The sequence below is a fragment of the Lutra lutra genome, chromosome 13, assembly GCF_902655055.1.
Source record: "Lutra lutra chromosome 13, mLutLut1.2, whole genome shotgun sequence".
Lineage (NCBI taxonomy): Eukaryota > Metazoa > Chordata > Mammalia > Carnivora > Mustelidae > Lutra > Lutra lutra.
In genome coordinates, this window is record NC_062290.1 from 18,421,376 (window position 1) to 18,443,178 (window position 21,803).

At 44.9% G+C, this 21,803-nt stretch overlaps 1 protein-coding gene and 1 long non-coding RNA gene across 2 annotated transcripts in view; one reads left to right on the forward strand and one right to left on the reverse strand.

Annotated features, from left to right (window-relative positions):
* Positions 1 to 20,577, forward strand: part of LOC125083154 (uncharacterized) — a 44,790-nt gene extending 24,213 nt beyond the window's left edge. Inside the window, exon 6 of the long non-coding RNA XR_007122186.1 lies at positions 20,532 to 20,577. This is a non-coding gene — a long non-coding RNA (uncharacterized LOC125083154). The remainder of the gene's footprint in view (positions 1 to 20,531) is intronic.
* LOC125083152 (guanine nucleotide-binding protein subunit alpha-14) overlaps positions 1 to 21,803 on the reverse strand; it is a 189,123-nt gene that overhangs the window by 12,452 nt on the left and 154,868 nt on the right. The gene's annotated exons all lie outside the window — the stretch shown is intronic.

Sequence of the window (21,803 nt, forward strand, 5' to 3'; positions counted from 1 at the left end):
GGTCTAAAATGGCGATGACAGGAAGACCCTGAATTCCCCTCCTGCGGGACACACCAAATCTACACCAATTACAGAGCAATTACTCCGGATGAAAATGTGAGGGCTGGAGCACCGGGTGGGGCGGGGGGTGTCCTCTGTCGGTTAAGCCTCTACCTACTGATCTCAGCTTGGGTATTGATCTCGGGGTCATGAGTTCAAGGCCCACGTTGGGCTCCATGTTGAGCCCCATGCTGGGTGTGGAGCCAGCTTAGAACAAAACAAAGAACCAAAAAACTGAGGGCTGGCTGAACGGTTCTGCACAACAAAACTAGGGAGACCACACAAAGAACAGCAAGAGAGCCAGAGCCACGGTAATGAGGGAACCCCACCCCCGACACTGCCAACAGCAGTGGGGACAGACGGTATTGGGGAATCAGGAGCAGATTTATCTACCCTGGGACACATGAAAAAGCTGCAATTTAAAAGAGCAACTAGTTACAGAAATCCAGCCTCCACAGAAAGGCGGAGAGCTGTTGGAACGCTCTCCAGGGGGAGGGGCCGGTGACCACAGTTGATACTTGCCCTCCACTTTGATACCGAGACAGGAGCAAGCCCCAGGCCTCTAGCCCATACCAGCCCGAGCTGTCCCACGAAGGCAGCGCGAGCACAGTGCACCCCGGAGCACCCTGGGGTTGGCACTCAGGATGGCTGCAGCCTCCACGTCAAGGGGACACAGGCACAAAGCCCACTGGAACACTCCAGACCTGTCCCACTTTGGCCCCAGGTGGCTTCCTAGAGCAGCCCCAGCCCACAGCCCTCTGGGAGCTCCTGGCTCATGTCCACTTTGGCCCCAGGTGGCTTCCTAGAGCAGCCCCAGCCCACAGCCCTCTGGGAGCTCCTGGCTCATGTCCACTTTGGCCCCAGCTGCCCCGCCCCCCCGCCTGATACAGTCCCTTTGCTGAGTGCCGTGATGCTCTGGCCCATGCCTGCCTCTGTTCCAGCTGTGTCCCCCACCCCTGGGCACCCTGTGAATAGAGCAGCCTAAGACTCCGGGCCAGTACCCTGCCTTTGTTCCAGCCACCCTTCAGGGTGCTGCCTACACATACAGCCCCAGGACACCCCAGCAAGAGCCATCCTCAGCTTCAGTCATCCCACCAGGGTGCCCACCCCTCTGGGCACCCCAGGATAACCTTGCCTCCACCCACTTCAGCTTCAGCTGTCCTATTAGGACACCCCTGCATGAAGCACCCAGGGACCCCCAACATATACCGTATCTTACTCCAGCTGCCCACCAGGGCACCATCTGCACGGAGAGCCTAGGGACAGCTTGTACCCACTTCAGCTACAGCTGTCCTGCCAGTGTGCCCTCTGTGTGGAGAGCTGGGATTGTCCTGGTTTCTGCCCACTTCAGCTCTGGCCATCCCACCAGGGCAGCCCCCGCACGGAGTACCCCAGACCCCCAGCCCACACAGACACAGCTCCAGCCAGCCAGCCCAAGTCGCAAAACACACACAGTCTACAAAATGTATGCTCATACACAAGACCAGTCCTTCAAGTTAAGAAGTAGCTCTTTGCCTAATTCATAGAAACACAGAAAATCAATCAAAATGGGAAAGCAGAGGAATATGCTCCAAATGAAAGAACAAGACAAACACACAGAAAAAGAACTAAGTAAAACAGAGATAAGTAATATGCCTGATGAAGAATTTAAACTAATAATTGTAAAGATGTTCGCTGGACCAGAGAAAAGAGTGCAAGATTTCAGTAAGAACTTCAATAAAGAGAAAACATAGAAAAGAACAAAGTTGAAGAACATAATAACTGAAAAAAAAAAAAAAAAAACCAACACTGGAGGGAATCAACAACAGATTAACAGATGCAAAAAAACAGATCAGCAATCAGGAAAGCAGGGTCATGGAAAGCACCTAAGGTGAAGAGCACAAAAAAGAATTTTAAAAATGAAGATAGGTTAAGCGATTGCTCAGAAAACACTGAGTGAAAAAAGATTTGTATTATATGGGTCTGAGGAGGAGAAAAGAGAGAGGGAGGGGCAGAAAACATATTTGAAGAAATAACAGATAACTTCCTTAAGCTGGAGGAAGGAAACAGACATCAGTTTCAGGAAGCACAGAGAGTTCCCAACCAGATGCACCCAAGGAAATCCACAACACATAATTTAAATATCAAAGGTTAAAGATAAGGAAAGAATTTTAAAGGCATCAAAAGAGAAGCAAAAAGTTCTGTACAGGGGAAACCCCATACAACTATTAGCAGATTTTTTTTTTTTAAGATTTTATTTATTTATTTGACAGAGATCAGAAGTAGGCAGAGAGGCAGGCAGGGAGAGAGAGGGGGAAGCAGGCTCCCTGCAGGCAGAGAGCCTGATGCAGGACTCGATCCCAGGACCCTGAAATCATGACCTGAGCCGAAGGCAGAGGCTTTAACCCACTGAGCCACGCAGGCACCCCTATTAGCAGATATTTTCAGCAGAAACTTTGCATGCCAGAGGAAGTGGCATAATATATTCAAAGAGCTGAAAGGGAAAACGTACAATTAATAATACTCTATCTGCAAGATTATCATTTAGAATTAAAGGCGAGAGAAAGAGTTTCCAAGACAAAAGTTAAAGGAGTTCCTCACCACTAAGCCAGACTTACAACAAATGTTAAAGGGACTTAAGTGGTAGAGAAAAGGCCATAGCTAGAAGAAAATTATGACTAAAAAGATGTAAAAAATGACAACATATACATAAAACATGGAGGAGGAAGTAAAAAGGGCCTTTCACAATGCATTTGAACTTAAATGACCATCAACTTAATATAGACCACTATACACTTAGGATGTTATATATGAACCTCATAATCACAAACCCAAAACATAAGATACACAAAAAAATAAGAGAAAGAAATCGAAGCATAACATTGTAGAAAGTCACCAATCACAAGGTAAGAGAGCAAGAACAGAAAAAGGAACAGAGGCCCACAATCAACCAGAAAAGTTAACACAATAGCACGGCAGGGTGAAATGGATTTAAAAAGAAAATGAGACCCATCTATATCCTGTCTACAAGAGACTCCAGACCTAAAGACATATAGACTGAAAATGAAAGGCTGGGAAAAGATATTCCCTGCAAAAAGAAGTAGAGGATAAAATCTAGGGTAGCAATACCTGTATCAGACAAAACAGATTTTAGTTTTTTAAATATTTATGTATTTATTTTAGAGAGGAACCATGCTCAAGTGAGGCTTGAAGAAGAGCAGAGAGAGAAAGAATGTCAAGCAGATTCTGCTCTGAGTGTGGAGCCTGATGTAGGGCTTGAGCCCACAACCTTGAGATCATGACCCGAGCTGGAATTAAGAGTTGGCCACCCAACCAGCTGAGCCACCCAGGCAACTCTGGACAAAACAGATTTTTTTTTAAATTATTTTTATTTATTTGACAGAGAGAGACACAGCTAGAGAAGGAACACAGCAGAGGGAGTGGGAGAAGGAGAAGCAGAAGCAGGCCCCCCACAGAGCAGGGATCCCAATGTGGGGCTCGATCCCAGGACCCTGGGATCGCAACCCGAGCTGAAGGCAGACGCTTAACAACTGAGCCACCCAGGTGTCCCCGGACAAAACAGATTTTAAAACAAACACTGTAACAAGAGACAAGGGCATTACATAATGATAAGTGGGTCAATTCAACAAGAGGATAAAACAATTGTAAATATATATGCACCCAACATTAGAGTGCCTAAATACATAAAGCAAATACTCACAGACATAAAGGAACAGTAGGACAGTAATACAATAATAATAGGGGACTTTAATGCCTCACTTACATCAAAGGATAGATCACCCAGGGAAGAAATCAATAAGGAAACAGTTTCTTTCAATGATACATTAGACCAGATGGACTTAACAGATATACACAAAATATTCCATCCAAAAACCACAAAATACACATTCTTTAAGTGAACACGAAACATTCTCTAGGAGAGATCACATGTTAGAGCACAGAACAAGTCTTATTAAATTTGTGAGTAAACTCCTGTCATGCATATTTTCCAACCACAACAGTATGAAATTAGAAATCAATCACAAGAAAAAAACTGGAAAAAAAACCCACAAAACATGTGGAAGCTAAACAACATGCTACTCAATAGCTAGTACGTCAATGAAGAAATCAAAGAGGAAGTAAAAAAAAAATACATGGAGACATTGGAAAATGAAAACACAACAGTCCAAAGTCTCTGGGACACAGCAAAACCAGTTCAGAGGGAGTAATACATAGCACTACAGACCTACCTTAAAAAAATAAGAAAAGCTCAAACAATCTAAACTTACACCTAAAGGAACTAGGAAAAGAATAAATAAAACCCAAGTTTAGTAGAAGGAAGAAAATAACAAAGATCAAAGCAGAAATAAATGACAGACTAAAAAAATAACAATAGAAAAGATCGATGAAACCAAGAGTTGGTCCTTTGAAAAGATAAAGAAAATTGATAAATGTTTAGCCAGCTGCAAGAGGGCAAAAATAAAATCAGAAATAAAAGAGAAGTAACAGGGACACCTGGGTGGCTCAGTCGGTTAAGTGGCTGCCTTCGGCTCAGGTCATGATCCCAGCGTCCTGGGATCGAGTCCCACATCGGGCTCTTTGCTCGGCAGGGAGCCTGCTTCTCCCTCTGCCTCTGCCTGCCATTCTGTCTGCCTGTGCTCGCTCTCTCTCCCTCTCTCTCTCTGACAAATAAATAAATAAAATCTTTAAAAAAAAAAAAAAAAAAAGAAAGAGAGAAGTAACAACCAACACCATAAAAGTAAGAAGGATTAGAAGAGAATACTATGACAAATTACATGCCAACAAATTGGACAGGAGAAATGGATAAATTCCTCAAAACATACAATCTCCCAAAACTGAATCAGGAAGAAATTAAAAATCTGAACAGATCAATTATGAGTAAAGAAATTGAATCAGTAATCAAAAAACTCCCCAAAGACAAAAGTTCAGCACCAGTGGGATTTACAGGTAAACTCTACCAAACATTTAAAGAAAAGTTAATATCTCTTCTCTAACTATCCAAAAAATAGAAGAGGAAGGAAAGTTTCTATATTCATCCTATAAAACCAGAGAAAGATACTATATAAAAAGGAAACCTACAGGTCAATATCACTGGTGAATGCAGTTTCAAAAATCCTCAGCAAAAGAGGAAATCATGTTCAATGATACATTAAAAGGTCATTCGCCAAAATCAAGTTTTGGGGATTCATTCTGGGGATGCAAGGATGGTTACATATTCAAAAATCAATCAACTGATATACCCCATTAACAAAATGAAGGATAAAAATCATAAGATCACCTCATTAGAGGCAGAAAAGGCATCTGACAAAAGTCAACATTTGTTTATGATAAAAATTCTCAACAAAGTATGTTTAGAGGGAACATACCTCAATATAATAAAGGCCACATATGAAAAACCCGCAGCTAATACCATACTCAATGGTAAAAAACTGAAAGCAGTTTCTCTTAGAAACAAGACAAGGATGTCCACTTTTGCCACTTTTATTGAACATACTACTGGAAGTCTTAACCATAGCAATCAGACAGGAAAAAGAAAAGGCATCCAAATTGGTAAGGAAGAAGTAAAATGTCACTATTTGCAGAGAATGTGACCCTGTATATAGAAAGCCCTAAAGACTCCCACCAAAAACTATTAGAATAAAGAAATTCAGTAAAGTAGCAAGATGCAAACTTATTACACAGAAATTGGTTGTGTTTCTATATGCTAATAACAAAGTAGAAAGAGCCATTGAGAAAACAGTTCCATTCACAACTATGCCAAAAAGAATAAAATACCTAGGAATAAACTAACCAAGGTGGTGAAAGACCTGTACTCTGAAAACTCCAAAATAACAATGAAAGAGATTGAAGATGACACAAATAAAAAGATACTCCCTGATCACAGAATGAAAGATTATTAAAATGTCCATTCTACACAAAGCAATCTATACGTTTAATGCAATTCCTATGAAAATACAAACGGCATTTTTTTTCCACAAAACTAGAATTATCCTAAGGTTTGTAATGAGTTAGAAAGACCCAGAACAGCCAAAGCAATCTTGAGAAAGAAGAACAAAGCTGGTATCACAATCCCAGATTTTGAGATATACTACAAAGCTGAGGCAATCAAAACAGTATGTATGGTCAGGGTGCCTGGGTGGCTCAGTGGGTTAAAGCCTCTGCCTTCAGCTCAGGTCATGATCCCAGGGTCCTGGGATCGAGCCCCGCATCGGGCTCTCTGCTCAGCGGGGAGCCTGCTTCCTCCTCTCTCTCTCTGCCTGCCTCTCAGCCTACTTGTGATCTCTGTCTGTCAAATAAATAAATAAATAAAATCTTTAAAAAAACAAACAAACAAAAAACAGTATGTATGGTATTGGCCCCCAAATAGACACACAGATCAATGAAAAAGAATAGAGAACCCAAAAGTAAACCCATGCTAATCATGTCAATTAATCTATGACAAAAACGGCACAAATATGCGATGGGAAAAGACAGTCTCTCTTCTGGTCTTAACTAATACATGGTGCTGAGAAAACTGGACAGCTCCATCCAGAAGAATGAAACTGGACCCCTTTCTTACACCACACACAAAAATAAAACTCAAAATAGGCTAAAGACCTAAATGTGAGACCTGAAACCATAAAAATCGTAGAAGAAATCATAAGCATTAATCTCCTTGACAGTGGCCTTAGCAACATTTTTCTAGCCATGTCTCCCCAGGCAAGGAAAACAGAGGTAAAATTAAACTATTGGGACTACACAAAAATGAAAATCTTCTGCATTAAGGAAGAACCCATCCATAAAACAAAAGGATGAATGGGAGAAGATATTTGCAAATGATATATCCAATAGGAGGTTAGGATCCAAAATATATAAAGAACTTACATAATTCAGTAACAAAAGAAAAGTAATCTGACTAAAAAATGGGCAGAAGATCTGAATAGATATTTTTTCAAAGAAGATATACAAATAGCCAACAGACAAAAAGATGCTTATCACCACCAGGAAAATGCACATCAAACCACAATGAAGTATTACTTTATCCCCGCTAGCACGGCTAGAATCAAAAAGGCAAGAAAAAACAAATAGTGTTGAGGATGTAGAGAAAAGAGAACCTTGTGCACTGTTGGTGGGAATGTGAATGGTGCAGCCACTGTAAGAACAGTATGGAGGTTCCTCAAAAAATTAAAAATAGAACTACCATATGATCTAGTAATTCCACTAGTGAGTAATTACCCAAAGAAAATAAAAACACTAATTCAAAAAGATAAATGCACTCCTATATTAATTTTAGTATTATTTACAATAGCCAAGAAATGGAACCAGCATCAAGAGATGCCCATCAAGAGATGAATGGATAAAGATGTGATATACATATACAGTGGCGTGTTTATTCAGCCATAAAAAGGATGAGATCGTGCCATTTGCAACACTATGGATAGATCTAGAAGGTATCATACTAAGTGAAATAAGTCAGAGAAAGTCAAGTACCCTCGGATGTCACTTCACATGTGGAATCTCAAAAACAAAAAACGACCAAAAACCAGAAGTAGGCTTGTAAATACAGAGAACTGATGGGTTATCAGAATGGAGTGGCTGGGGGGATGAACACATGGGTCAAGGGAAATGAGAGATACAGGTATGAAGTTACAGAATGAACAAGTCATGGGACTGAAAGGCGCAGCACAGGGAATGTAGGCAATGGTATTATAATAGTGCTGTATGGTGACAGATGGTAGCCCCACTTACGGTGAGCATAGTATAACCTACAGACTTGTCAAATCACTACGTTGTGCACTGAAGCCAACATAACACTGTGTGTCAGCTGTACTTCAGTAATAAAATAAAAATATTGACTTCATTTCACGGAAAGAGGGGAAGAAAAATCAGAAGAGAATCAGGTTTGGGGAACTGTTAATGATTTGTGTAGGACACATGCTGAGTCTAAGGGGGCCGACCTCTAAGTGGAGATGTCCAGGAAGCAGGTGAATAAACTGGGTCTGTAGTTTGCAGGTGTCCTGCGTTAGAGCAGCATACCGAATTGAAATTGCCTAACACGTTAGTTTCATCACACACAAAAAAAGAGAAAAATCTCAAAGCAGTAAATATTATAGGAGTTACTTAGCTGATGAAGACACATGACCACTTTCTTAAACACTGAGCTCCTATTGGGCATTTCCTTTTTTTCTTTCTCAAACAACCACATTTTCACTGCTCTGAAAGAGGAATACAGAAAACAGATGTCCAGCATGTGTGTCTCGCTTAGAAATTCCCAGGGTGACCCATGAAAGGAGCTGCTCGGGAAGCGGCGCCTTGCTACTTTCACGCAAGGGTCTGCAGCTGCCTGGGTGACAGTCCCCGTGGAGACCAGCAAGTCCCTCTGGCTGGAATTCAGAGCCCAGCGGGCAGCCTGTTCTCTGCCAGATCCTTACTGGGAGAGCTCCTTCTACCATTAGCCTCCCAGGACTGCAGGGCCCCAGGCTTTCTCTGGAAGACTGACTTTCTTACTAAATATGGCAGATTCTTCTGGAAGCCAGGGTTCTTTTGTTAGATATTCCAGCACTTTTGTTAGAATTTATATTAATACACTCTGTACAAAATCTAATAGTATTTCAAGTGTCTACTGTCCTATGTAATACCTATAAATTTTATAAACTTTGTGAAAACAAGATTAAAATAAAATATATGATAAAAAAAGGAAAGTTCCCTGTAACATAGTATTGCTGACTTTTGGGCAATCACCACCCTCTCCCAACCCCGCCCAACTTGTTTTGGCAACAGCATCAAAATCTAGAATTGCACCTATAATTATTATTAAACAAAAATTATTAAACAAAAATTATTAAGTAAAATCCAGTGCCCATTACTATCAGCTTTTAAGGCATCTCAAATATTACATTATAAAGAAAATGCCAGTCAAGGGGCACCTGGGTGGCTCAGTGGGTTAAAGCCTCTGCCTTCAGCTCAGGTCATGATCTCAGGGTCCTGGGATCGAGCCCCGAATCGGGCTCTCTGCTCAGCAGGGAGCCTGCCTCCCCACCTCGCTCTGCCTGCCTCTCTGCCTACTTATGATTTCTGTCAAATAAATAAATAAAATCTTAAAAAAAAAAAAAAAGAAAAAGAAAGAAAATGCCGGTCAAGTATACTAGAGACAGAATTTTTTCTACAGAAAAATCAATGAGAAAATTCTGCTTCTGGCAAAGGGCAACTAGGAAATTTGGATTGATTCTTCCAATAAGGACAGCTAAAAATGATGAACAAAATATTTTCAAACATACATCTGAAAATATCACAAAACTAATGACATAGTAAATAATTACTGGGCAGAATATAGGGAAGAATGGCACCTAAAAATTTGAACCAGCATTTGAGAAGGTCTTCTCCCCAGGACTTCTGCTTATTCTGGAAGGGGCAGTTCCAAGGTTGAGAAACTCCTTTTACAAGGTCACAGGACTAGGGATTGAAGTTCAAAGGTTAGCAAGAGCCAAAGGCCCTTAGAGGACCTCTGATTCTGGGTTTGGATGCTAAAGGGTAGCCCACAGGGGGCTTCAACTCAGCATGGAATCATCACGATCTCAGAGTTGAATATCCCTAGACACCTGGCAGGAGAAAAAGAAATTCCTTTCTGGAGTTTAGAAGATAGTATCTTCCTTTCCCTCAAATTATTTTTTCACATGTGTCTAGCACATCAACAAAAAGATAAGCAGATAACTCCCCCAAAGGGTGACAAATTAAAAAATGGAGTAAGATATACCATGCAAACATTAACCCAAAGAAAGCTGAAGTCTGTTAAAATAAAAGTAGGCTTTATGGCTTTATGGTTTGTCAATAATACCTCAATAAAGCTGGAAAAAATGTAGATTTCAAGATTAAAAGCATAACTAGAGATAGGAATATTTTTTATTTAACTTAAAATCAATTTAATTAACATACACTGTATTATTAGTTTCAGATTCATCAATTGCATATAACACCCTGTGCTCATTACATCAAGGGGTCCTCCTTAATGACCATCACCCCACCCACCTCCTCTTCAACAACCCATTTGTTTCCTATATATAAGAGATAGGAGTATTTTATTTTTTTATTTTAAAGATTTTATCTATTCATCTGAGAGAGATAAAGCATGAGCAGGGAGGAGAGGCAGAAGAAGAAGCAGACTCCCCACCAAGCATGGAAAGAGATGTGGGGCATGAGCCAGGACCTGGAGATCACCACCCCAGCCGAAGGCAGGCATCTAACCATCTGAGCCACCCAGGCGCCCCACAATAGGAATAATTTAAATGAGAAAAAGGTTTAGAAAGACATAACAGTTTTAAAGTTCTACGTAGTTAATAACACAGGCTCAAAATATATAGAGCAAAATTTCTTAGAGCTAAATGGAAAAATAGACAAATCTTAATCTTACAGGAAATTTTTTGCATCACGCCAAGTGCCCTCCTTAATCCGCATCACCTGTTCCATTCATCTCCGCCCCACCCCCCACCTCCTCTCTGGCAACCAAGAGAACCATTTGTTCTCTTTATTTAAGAGTCTGTTTCTTGGTTTGTCTTTCTCTTTTTTCCCTTGGCTTCTTTGTTTCTTAAATTCCACATGAGTGAAAACATGTATTTGTTTTTTTCTGACTTAATTCACTTAGCAATACATTCTAGCTCCTTCCATGTTGTTGCAAGTGGTAAGATTTCATTCTTTTTTATAGCTGAGTAATATTCCATGGTACAAATGTACCATGTCTTCTTTATCCGTTCATCAATCAGACACTTGGGTTGAATCCGTAATTTGGCTATTGTAAATAATGCTGCAATAAACATTACTGTTTGCATATTCTTTGGGTAAATACCCAGTAGGGCATTTACTGGATCACACGGTAATTCTACTTCTGGTTTTCCGTGGAACCACTGCACTGTTTCCCACAGTGGCTGCCCCAGATTGCACTCCCACCAACAGTTCATGAGGGCTCCTTTTCCTCCACATCCTTGCCAACGCTTGTTCCTTATCTTACAGGAAATTTTAACACAACTCTCTCAGTAACTGATAACATTAAAAAAAAATCAGTAAAGATACAGTCAATTCAAACATCATGATCAGCAAATTTGACTTTAGGGACTCATGGAGAGCATATATTCAAAATAACTGTAGAACACATGCCTCTTGAAAGCACACCTGGAAAATTCTCAAAATGACCATTTACTTATTAAGACCTCACATAAAAATTGGGTTATCCAGCTTCTTCTGATCCAATTCCAGCTTCTTCAGCAACTCTTGGCTCCAGCAGGGACCTACTTTCCCCTGGCCACCATCGCCACCAGGGCACCCCACTCAATAATCCAGCCCTGGTCTAAAGCTACCTAGAGTTCTCCTTGTAGAAAAGCAACCCTCCATCACGCTCAGAATGGAAATTAAGCTTTCCTAACTCAATTTAAAATTCAAAAGAAGGGGCGCCTGGGTGGCTTAGTGGGTTAAGCCTCTGCCTTCAGCTCTGGTCATGATCCCAGAGTCCTGGGATCGAGCCCCGCATTGGGCTCTCAGCTCAGCAGGGAGCCTGCTTCCCTGCCCGCCTCTCTGCCTACTTGTGATCTCTCTCTGTCAAATAAATAATTAAAAAAAAAATTCAAAAGAAGTCTTTATTTCACTCCAGTATTTGTCTTCCTCTTTTTCTTCATCTTTTTTTTTCCAACAAAAATAAATAACAATTCACTGGCCACAAAGCATTAGCACAAAAGGCCAAGTTACTTTATCTTTTCCTGTCAGTCAAAACTCAAGTGGGTTTCACTGAAAAAACTCTTTCCAAAGGCTCCTGTAGTAAATGACTTTGGCACAAACGTCTGTAGGTACAAGGAGTGTTAACGATGCAATTGAGAGATGCAGTCTGTGGCCTTGTATGAGTTCACCTTGGCCCAGCTGTAACATACTTTCCCAGAACTCCCTTCTTTGTGTGATTCTGGGTTAGTGTTGGCCACAAGAGGACTCTGCAAGAGCTTTGGGAATCAGAGAAACACAGCCTGTCTTGCTCTCAAGGCCAGAGCTCTGTTTCAGCTCAAGCTGGGGCTGATTTTCTGCTCCGCCCCCCTGTGTGGGCAGCAGCTGGGCCCTTGGCAGCCCAGCTCCAGCTTGGACCTTCTCCATTAGCTTCTCCAAATCCTGGGGCAGCTTCTCCAGAGCCTGGGGTAGACACATGTGTGGGTCCAGGGCCAAGGATGCCAGCTACTTCTACAAGTCACCCGCATTGTCAACACAGAGATGGGGAGAGACACATGCAGCTTCCAGCGAATCCCTCCCGGGGTCCATTTTGCCTTCAAGGGTTTGGTTTATCTTTGCTCTGCCTCTTTCACATCCATCTTTCTTCCCCCCACTGCCAGCCCTGCTAGCCAACCACCAGATAGGCAGAGGGAAGAGCCTTCTAGCACATTCTTCAAAGCTCCACCAGTTACATACAGTGCATCCTCAAAGTAAATCAGCATGATTCTGTATCATTCTGAGTGACTCTGATTTCCTGAACAAACCCAAACTGATGCAGAGAATCTTCCATTCTGGTCCATTCTATTCTTTTTAGGGGCAAAATCCCCTATAACCTCAGGGCCAGATGGTGGTAGCAGCTTAAGCCTCCATTGGACTGACCTAAACATCCCAAACTCAGCTGGGCACTGGCAGCCAGGCTCGGTCACCTTTCAGGGCACAGGATCCCACACCTGCTCCATGTTAGATCCAGGCCTGGCACCTGGGAATGTAGCTAGGACCGTGACACTGCCCTTGAAGAGAGGAGCATTACAGCCGGGGCCACTGTATGAAAACTTCACCAGATCCCCAAACAAATGCTAACAAAGAAAAGGAAAAATCCAACCAAGGTTGAGGGAGGGGATGAGCTAACATTTCCCACCAGAGGTGGCCTGATGTGTGTCAAGAGAAGGGGGCTGCATGCCCTCCTTCATGCAGGAATGTGTATTCCTGAATGCTTGCCAAAGACAGCCCTGGGAGAGGGCAGGGACCCCATCAGCTCTTTGCTGTGGTGACTTTTATATGGTATTCCTTCCCCTTAGATGCTTTCAAAGCATCGGAACCCCCTCAGGTCCTAGGGTAGCACAACAAATTCAGGGAGAATTTACCAGCAGCATCTGGTAGGCTCCCCTCTGAACCCTTGCCCCATGGAAGCTGCTGTCAGAAAATCACTCCTTTGGGGGAGCACTTTAACTGCATGTGTACAGAGGCCTTTGCAAGGTGTCACTGTCACTGTCTCATTCCTCCCCTTCCTCCCCCCATTGAGAGAAGTCCATTTAGTTTTTTTTTAGCACATCAATATTGTGTTAGGAGAGACAGTTCAAATTCCCAAGGGGGAAGATCTGGCCTTTCTGCGCCTGTGCGTGTCTACAGAAGCTCATGGGAGGCCTAGCAGGGTCCATGCCAGTCTCCACCCAGGCCCGCTGCAGATAAAGCCAGAATTATGGTGGCCAGGGCCTGGTGTGGGGAAGGCTGGGACCTGCAGGGAAAGACAGAGCAGCAGAAGGACAGAGATCAGAGAGGCAGGGCTCGGCTGATAGCAGGGCCTGGTTGGACACCAAAAGACACCTCCACCTCCACCACCCACCTGCCACTCCTCTCACAGGGAAGGTATTGAGAGCTCTGCTCCCCCTGTAGGCTTCCTGAGCATCACTATTGGCTATAAAGAATCCTGTTCTCTCTGTCTGTGGCCCTTCCAGACAGTAAGGTATCACTGAAGGCTTCCTTTTAGAAAAGGCGCTGGCAAGGTCTCCGTTGGAGATCACGTCGGTTCTAAGTGTTTATTTGTAAAGTGAGTCTGGAGAGCTCAGTGTTTTGCTATCAAGACAGAGACTGCTAGGAGTCCACCAAACCCCGCTGTATCTTCCTGCTGGATTTCCCAGCCCCCATGCTGGGCAGGTGGGACCACGTAACAGTTCTGAGCGACAGGATTCAAGCTGAAATGCAGCACGTCACTGCCAGGCCTGGCCTTAAATCTCCGCACACACAACCCTCCCCCACCTTGCCTTTCCCCGATTCTCAGCCAGAAAGAGAAGAGACTCGGATCTCTGAAGAACCAGCGAGAGTGTAGCCCACTGCCACTAACTCAGGTTGAGGTGATCGTGACCAAGAAATCAACACCGATTCTGCTAAACCACCGTTTTAGTGCAGTTTTACGACAGAGGCTATCAAAGTTTACTCCCTTCATCTACAGAGAAAGAGAAGCGGAGTTAAGATGGGGAGGTCCTACGCTACCTCCAAGAAATGAATTTTAACCAACACAGAGCTGAACCGTTGTCCTGAAGGCATCCAGCCGATCCTGGTGCAGGGTTAGTGCGGTTCATGTACGATCTTTCTTCCCAAAGTCTCATTTCTCCATCCGCCATCCTACCTCCCACGGACTCTAATGCCCCCAGATCCTCAGACCCAGACGGGGTGGTGGTGCCACTTCCTGTACACTCGCTTTTCCAAAAGAGTGTGAGCGCCAATACCTCCGCACGCCCTTGCTCTCCAATCAAAAACCAGCCCCCCACCCCCAGCTGTGAGCCCTGGACAGAAAGGGAGCTCCTAGTTTTCGGTTTCTTCATCTGTACCTGAGCCAAACGCGGTGTTAATAGAGCGTTTAGGCTAACGACCTCCAAAATCAGGGCCTTAACAGCACACATGGGATTATCTTACACGCCTTCCCCTACCACATTGTGCGCAGGGTGTGGGTGGGGAGGGCTCGGCCCCGCGTAGTCCTCCGGGGACCCGGCTCGGCTCGCACCAGCAAGTGGCTGCGCGGGCTCCCCGGGTCCCCTGGAGTCCCGCCCTGGCCCTGGATTCTCCACAAGGGGTCAGCAGGGGAGGGAGCAGAGCACAGGTGACAGGCAGGATGTTTTACGGCCACGTTTGAGCGCGGGGCACTTGACCACCGTTCAAGGGCGGGAACTGGCCGCCAGGCGCCACCCCCCCAACCGCAAAGGAGGCTGGGAAGTGGGGGTCCTCGGGCGCGCAGAGCGGAGCAGCCTTCGGCGAATACCTTCCCGGATCTCTGCCGCTCGGAGCCTCCAGTTCGCGTCCCCACAGTGATCTCTGAGGTCCGTGTGGTGCCTCCGTGTACTTTTGTACAAATCAGGGTAAAGTGCAGCCCGGAGGCCAAATCCAGCTCTGCCTGTTTTTGTAAGTGAAGTTCAGCTGGAACAGAGCCACGCCCTGGCACGGGGCTGACTTCCCAACCGGGACGGCGGCCCGGAGCTGTTGCGACAGAGCTTGGAGGCTCCACGACGCCCCGAATGCTTACTCTCCGGCCCTTTGCAGAAACTGTTTGCCGCGCCCAGGTGTAGATGGGTAATTTCTAATTAAGTGCGTCCACGTAGAACTCCGCTGTGAACTTCACTCCCTCTTTTTTTTTTTTTTTTTTTTTTTTTTTAAGATTTTGTTTATTTGCCAGAGAGACAGAGAGAGAGCAGGAGCAGGGGGAGCGGCAGGCAGAGGCAGGGGGAGAAGCAGACTCCCTGCTGAGCAAGGAGCCCCATGCAGGGTCCCATGTGTGGACCTTGAGATCATGACCTGAGCCGAAGGCAGACGCTTACCCGACTGAGCCACCTCGGCGCCCCTAAGTCTCTCATTCATGGACTCCGTGGCCATGTAATTACAACACACCCGTTCTTTGCCAGGTTTTTTGCTAGGTACGAGTCTACGACTATGACAGGACATTTCCCATCTTTGCAGGAACAATGGTAACAGGTGTATGGGACATGGAAAAGGAATCCTCTAAAAAAACATACCCAGTGAGTATAAAAAGCAAGAGAATCCCACCTAGGCAAATCTCCCCTTGTCTTCAGAATTTTCCTGTGGATTGTGGACCTGCCCCGAGACTTGGAAGCCTACCAGAAAACTAAACTAAAACAGCACCCAGTGGAAAAAGCCAGAATTATTCCTGATTCCGACTCCTTTTCACAAAATTTGGAGGACGTTTCCCTTTTTTGTTTTCCTTCATGACTTCCTTAAGCAGTTCATTTTATTCCCTGCTAGTTTCTGGAGGTATAATATTCTGCAGTTTGTTTTTTTAAGGCCTCTGCTGTGTCAACCAGCCTGGGGCCCACAACCAGATGTTTCCAGAAACCCTGAAATCTTAAGACCAGCAGACTGGCCCCAGACTAAGTGGCCAGTCCCCCACTATTCTCCCCGGGGGGCCTGCTGATATTCAAGAGAAGCCAGGGGGGGGGCTGCTTTAAGGCAACTGGCCTGGGTAGGAGGGGACCCTTCCCCTTAACCCCACTCCTGTAAAGCAGGTTTTCAAACAAATGCAAATGGAAGGAAATGCCAGCTTTACAAGTTCAGCCCACCAGGCAGGTACATTCAAGGCTAAAGGACAAACATTCAGAAAGTTCCTCCATGATACTGAGTCAGAGCCTTATCTGGACATCTCTCTCTTTAAAAGCCATTTTAGGCCAGGGCACAATTCTAGAAATTCCTTGTGTGTGCCTCATAGTGATGAGATACCCCCCTCCTCCCTGCCCGGACACGAACATTAGAAACAGCAGAGAACATGGAAATTCAGCAGGATTATGTCATCCCATGGGGACCGCCTGGAAGCCAGGGCGCAGCAGAAGGACATCCAGTATTCCGAGGCTCTTGGTGCCCTGGGGGGCATCTGTCCCAAGGACAGCAGGATTCTGGGACTTTGGAATTCAGGTTCCTGGCTGCTAGACCACAGAAATTGCCCTTTTCTGACTCTGTCCTGCGTTCTTCATGCTCCCCTGGTCTTGGGTCCTGGTTTATAAAATGGGATATAGCAGGGCAAGCTAAGAGCATCTTTTTGTGTCTACACATTTCTGTCCACGGGCTTTGAGTCAGCTGGGCAAAATATTCAGTGCTCAGCACAGTGCCCCGTCTCCATTAAGCTCCTCACAGGTGGTGGGGACCCTAACCTGGGCCCCCTCCGCCTCCCCATGCCTTTCTGCAGGCCTGGCACTTCCCTGTCTCCTTGAAATAAAGAAGACAGTTGGTCCTCATGATTCATGGATTCCAGATTTGCAAATTCACCTACTTGTGAAAATTTATTTGTAAACCCCCCCCCAATCAAAACTCACAATACTTTCACGGCCATTTATGGGCACGCACAGAACTGAGAGGACTTGGAATTGCCCGATGCCCACGCTCCCAGCGGAGACAGGCACCAGCTCCTCGGCTCAGCTCTCCTACTGTAAACAAATGTCCCTTTTGCAGTCTATTTAGTACCATGTTTTTGGCATTTCTGTGCAGACTGTCAGCAATTTTGCTGCTTAAAAGGCCCCCAGGACAGTGTTGCAGTGCCGTCCTAGGTTCTTAAGCAGAGGAAGGCTTGGACGTGCCTTATTCGGGCACGAGGGGCCTCAGGATAGAATTTCAGCTCATTCACCAATAAGGAGCTTTAGATCAATTCATCCTACCCCGGAGCCTCAGTTTCCCCTCCGGTAAAATGAGGTGGGCAGGTGGCAGGAGAAGGTCTTTTCAACACCGGTGTTCCACTGCGTTGGAGAAGGTATTCTTTGATTCTATGTCTTTGTCAACATTTCGTCTTGTGGACACCCTTCTTTCAAAGCACAAAGGAAAAATTCAGGCTTTCTAGAAAAAGCAATCACTAGAATTTCCAACACAGAATGAGTTGACATCTAGAGAGCACGTAAGGGATTGCCTCCATTAAAGTACACGGAACCCACAGCACAGAACCACAATGGACCGACGAGAGGGCATTCCTGCCCCAGGGACCCACAGTCATGGCTGCTCTGGGTTGGCCTTAAAAGTCCTCAGTAGGACTAACGTTTCAGCCTCTCTCTCGCCTGTCACACCTGTCCTCAAAACCACCAGGAAGGCAGCATCATCACAAGCACTTACCCCCTAAGATAACATCATCCAAAACCATCTCCCTTATCACACATTCCTCAGCAACATGGAGGGCTGGAAAGGGCCAAAGGCCACTAAGTCACCAGCCACCCTTCCAGGTACTAATGCGAGGCTCTTTGCAGGAACTGGGTAAGAAAAGCTATTGCCTCTCCCCTCAAGCATCTCAAAGTCGTACAGACATTTAACCAAGTTTTATGCTCCTTCTCAAAAACTCCTAATCTTGAGGCAAGGGAGCGTGTGTAGGCGGTGGATACTGTATGTTTGTGTAAAACACTGGACATGGTCTCTTAAAGTTTCTTGGGTCCAACAGAGTCTATTGCATGCTTACGATGTGCTAGCTGTCATGCTGCGTGTGGGGGGCAGGGGAGGAGGCAGACAGCAATCCACCGAGGCTGACCTAAGAGAGTCGTGATCCAGCAGGAGACAAAGACCTTGCATATCCGATTGCAACACTGCCTGATCCAGCATCTCTTAGAAATCGCCAGGCCTTGTCAGATGTGGTACTGACATCTAGTCAATCAATGAACAGTCTCAGATAAAGTCTCCATATTCCCGCACTCACCCCCTCACGGGACATATAAAACATGTACATTTCCTCGTAAGCAGCTACAAAGAATATCCAGACTCCGGATGCTGGTGGAGAACTTGGCGGCCATCTATCTGCTATCTGACTCCTATCAAATGTTGAAAGACATGATATTTATGATATTTATGGATGTTTTTCCTAAGTGCGCATGGCCCAGCTATGCTTTCGTCAGCATTTCCCAGAGTCATATATTAGAGAGAATGCTACTCTACAAAATGTTGTAAGGACACTGGGCGGGGGTGGAGTTCTTTGTCTAAATAAGTTTAGGACAAGGTCTGAAACGGTCACTCAAGCTTTTCTTAAACCGCAGGTCCTCTCCGAAGCTGTGTGCATACATGCACGTGGGTGTGTGTTGCATATGCACCTTTGGGGGCACGGATCTTAGTCTCTTGGCTTGACTGATGCATCCCAAGTGCCTAGAACAGTGGCTGGCACATCAGTTATTCCAATGAATAAATGAATGTCACATGAAAATCTTCACCTTCAATCAACACTGATAAAATACATTGAATGTTAATAGAGTTTAAGAGCTCATGGAAACACGTAACTATGAGCACATTCCATCATTTGGCATGAGGACGCACATATGTATGATGGGGGGGGAAAGCCTCAAACTACCAAAGAACTCTGTCAGTAAATGCAACATTTAGTGACAACTTAACCAAACAGAGAGAGGACGTCAGCAGTCTCAAGCCCATAGCAGCTACAACAGACAGAACACCATCGAGTAGGGATACCCAGCAGAGCACAGAACTTTTAAGAGGCCTTTTCGTTGTGAGTTTCCCGAGAGGAGATGTGGGATGTGCTCCTCGCCCAACTTCTGTAGCTTAAATGGCAGCTGGGACCCCACTTTCTCACAGGGTCTGACTCGCTTGACTTCAGCCAGATCAGCAGCTCTTCCAAAACTCAGCCTCCTCACCCCCTACACAGAGCATCCAATCTATTCAAAATCTTGGGTTTCACAAGCAAGGGTCATATCGCATGGCCTTCTCCTATCTTGGCGATTCCAACATCTCTGTTCTTCAGTTCTCTCTCCCACACTTTGGAGTTCAGGGGCTCCAAATCCTTCACCCTTCCTTGTAAGAGTGATTTCTTCTTTCCTCAAAGACTCAGAGGAAGGCAAGAAGCACTCTGGTTCTACCCCAAACTTACAAGTCCATCCTACGTCTGTGAACACCCCTCAGCCCTTTGCTTTTTGGGTGGTCAGCCATCATAACCCCTCCTACTGTTTACAGTCATCCTTGGAGGACCTATGTTAATCCAATTCAGGTATCCTGCTCTCCCATGGCTAACTGCCAGAACACCCAAACTTGACCAAGACTGTGAACCCCAAGCAGAATGATAATGGCAGGGACAGGGGAATGGGACAGGTGAAATTCTCGCATTTTGATGGCAATGGAGCCATCAAGGTTCTTGATAGTGTGACCTCAGGAATTCCCAGGTTCTTGTCCATTTTGAGGCTGTTACTTCAGACTTTTTCTTGACTCCATGGTCTCTACAACAGCCTTTCCATAAACTCTCTTGTGCGTCTTAGCCCGCTATTTCTGTTGCTTAGAACCAAAGAGCTTACCTTGTCCCAGTGGGAGAACAAAGACCTCTTCTCTGAGGTCTATAAGAAAAGGTTTCTTTTTCTCATTTCTCATCTATTAACATCTTCCTCTATTCATGTTATATGAAATTTAGTTTGGGAAATGCTCTATTTGCTCTAGGCTTTATTTCTGAATCTACCCAAAAGCTGTGGACTTTAGCCATACTATCTGAATGCGTTTTCTATCGCTGTGTAACAAATCACTACCTATTCTTATAAGTGGTTTCCAAGAAATAGGGCATAAATACAAATGAACATAAGCAAAATATTAATAGCTAGTATAAACCAAGCCACTATTATGCAACCATCTTCTACAAGCATGGTCTCGTCTGATCATTACAACGAAACCATGAAATGAGATGCTCTGAGTATCCTGATGGTATGACTGAGGAAGCGGAGGCTTGGCGAGAAGAGGTAGGGCAGCCTTCAAGTCCAGGAGTGCCTGAAGCCAGTTAATTGCCCTGCTGCACCGATTTTAAAACCTTTACATTTCAGGGGCGCCTGGGTGGCTCAGTGGGTTAAGCCTCTGCCTTCGGCTCAGGTCATGATCTCAGACTCCTGGGATCGAGCCCCGCATCGGGCTCTCTGCTCAGCAGGGAGCCTCCTGCTTCCTCCTCTCTCTCTCTGCCTGCCTGTCTGCCTACTTGTGATCTCTCTCTGTCAAATAAATAAATAAAATCTTAAAAAAAAAAAAAAAAGAATTGCTTTCTGCACACCTTGCGCCAACCGCCCTTCTACAACCTAAAACGAAGTTCTTTGGGATGCAGAATGGAACAGCCAGGCCCTTCTCAAAGCCGAGGAGAGAAGGGGCCTCAGAAACAAAACAATGACTTAGAAATAAGTAAACCTTTTCCACAGTGAATTGCAAGCAGGTGTGAGAGCACAGCACACTAAGCCCCAAGCACAACACGCCTGTCTCCAAATAGAACACCCTTCTGTATACACCATGCTGAGGAATAAATGTGTCCTTAAGACAGAATATGGAAACCAGAGTTAGAAAGGCATCTTCTGGAGGCACATCCCTCTACCAGCCCATGTATCTTTAACCTCTATTCTCAAGGATATCACTTATACAGTAATTCCTCCTTAAAGTCCACTAATGGCTGTGTTGGTGGTTTATATCCATATCACTGTGAGGTTTATAGGAAAATAAGCAACATTTATTAGTTTATATACTTACCAAAGCCCATAAATATCCATGATTGGAGAGGCTGGCCTTTTGCCACCATGACTTGTGGCGCCACCTAGTGACAGCCTTTCTGATTGCATGCACGGACCATAGCAAGACTCTTCCCTAGGACTCGCTCTCTATCCCCTCACCTATAAAGTTTCAGCCAGAATCACATGGTCTGCATTTTATCTGGAAGTCTATCTCAGAATTAGTAATATCCAGGCAAAGGCTGAAACATTCTCACTCTCGGAGACACAGACTAAGAAAGACTCCGAGCTGGAGGTCAGCGGAAGGCTCGTATTAACCACTTGGAGGTTCAAGTACCCTATAAATTCAAATTTTACTGGTATATCTTCTGAAGTGTATAAAAACTGGCAAGAGAGGTTATGTCGCTTCCAGTAGCTGTAGGCAAATAAGTGGTAAAGGGCATCAGTCCAAATGCCCACATCCGCAAGCTGTCCACATTCCTTTCCCAGTGCCTTTGGAGCCGGCTCTGCCAGGCTGACAAGCTGGGCCCTGCCAGTGTGTGGGAAGGCACCATCGCAGAGGGCAGTGGGCCACCCTCGCACACGACGTCCTGAAGGAGGTCGCCCCAC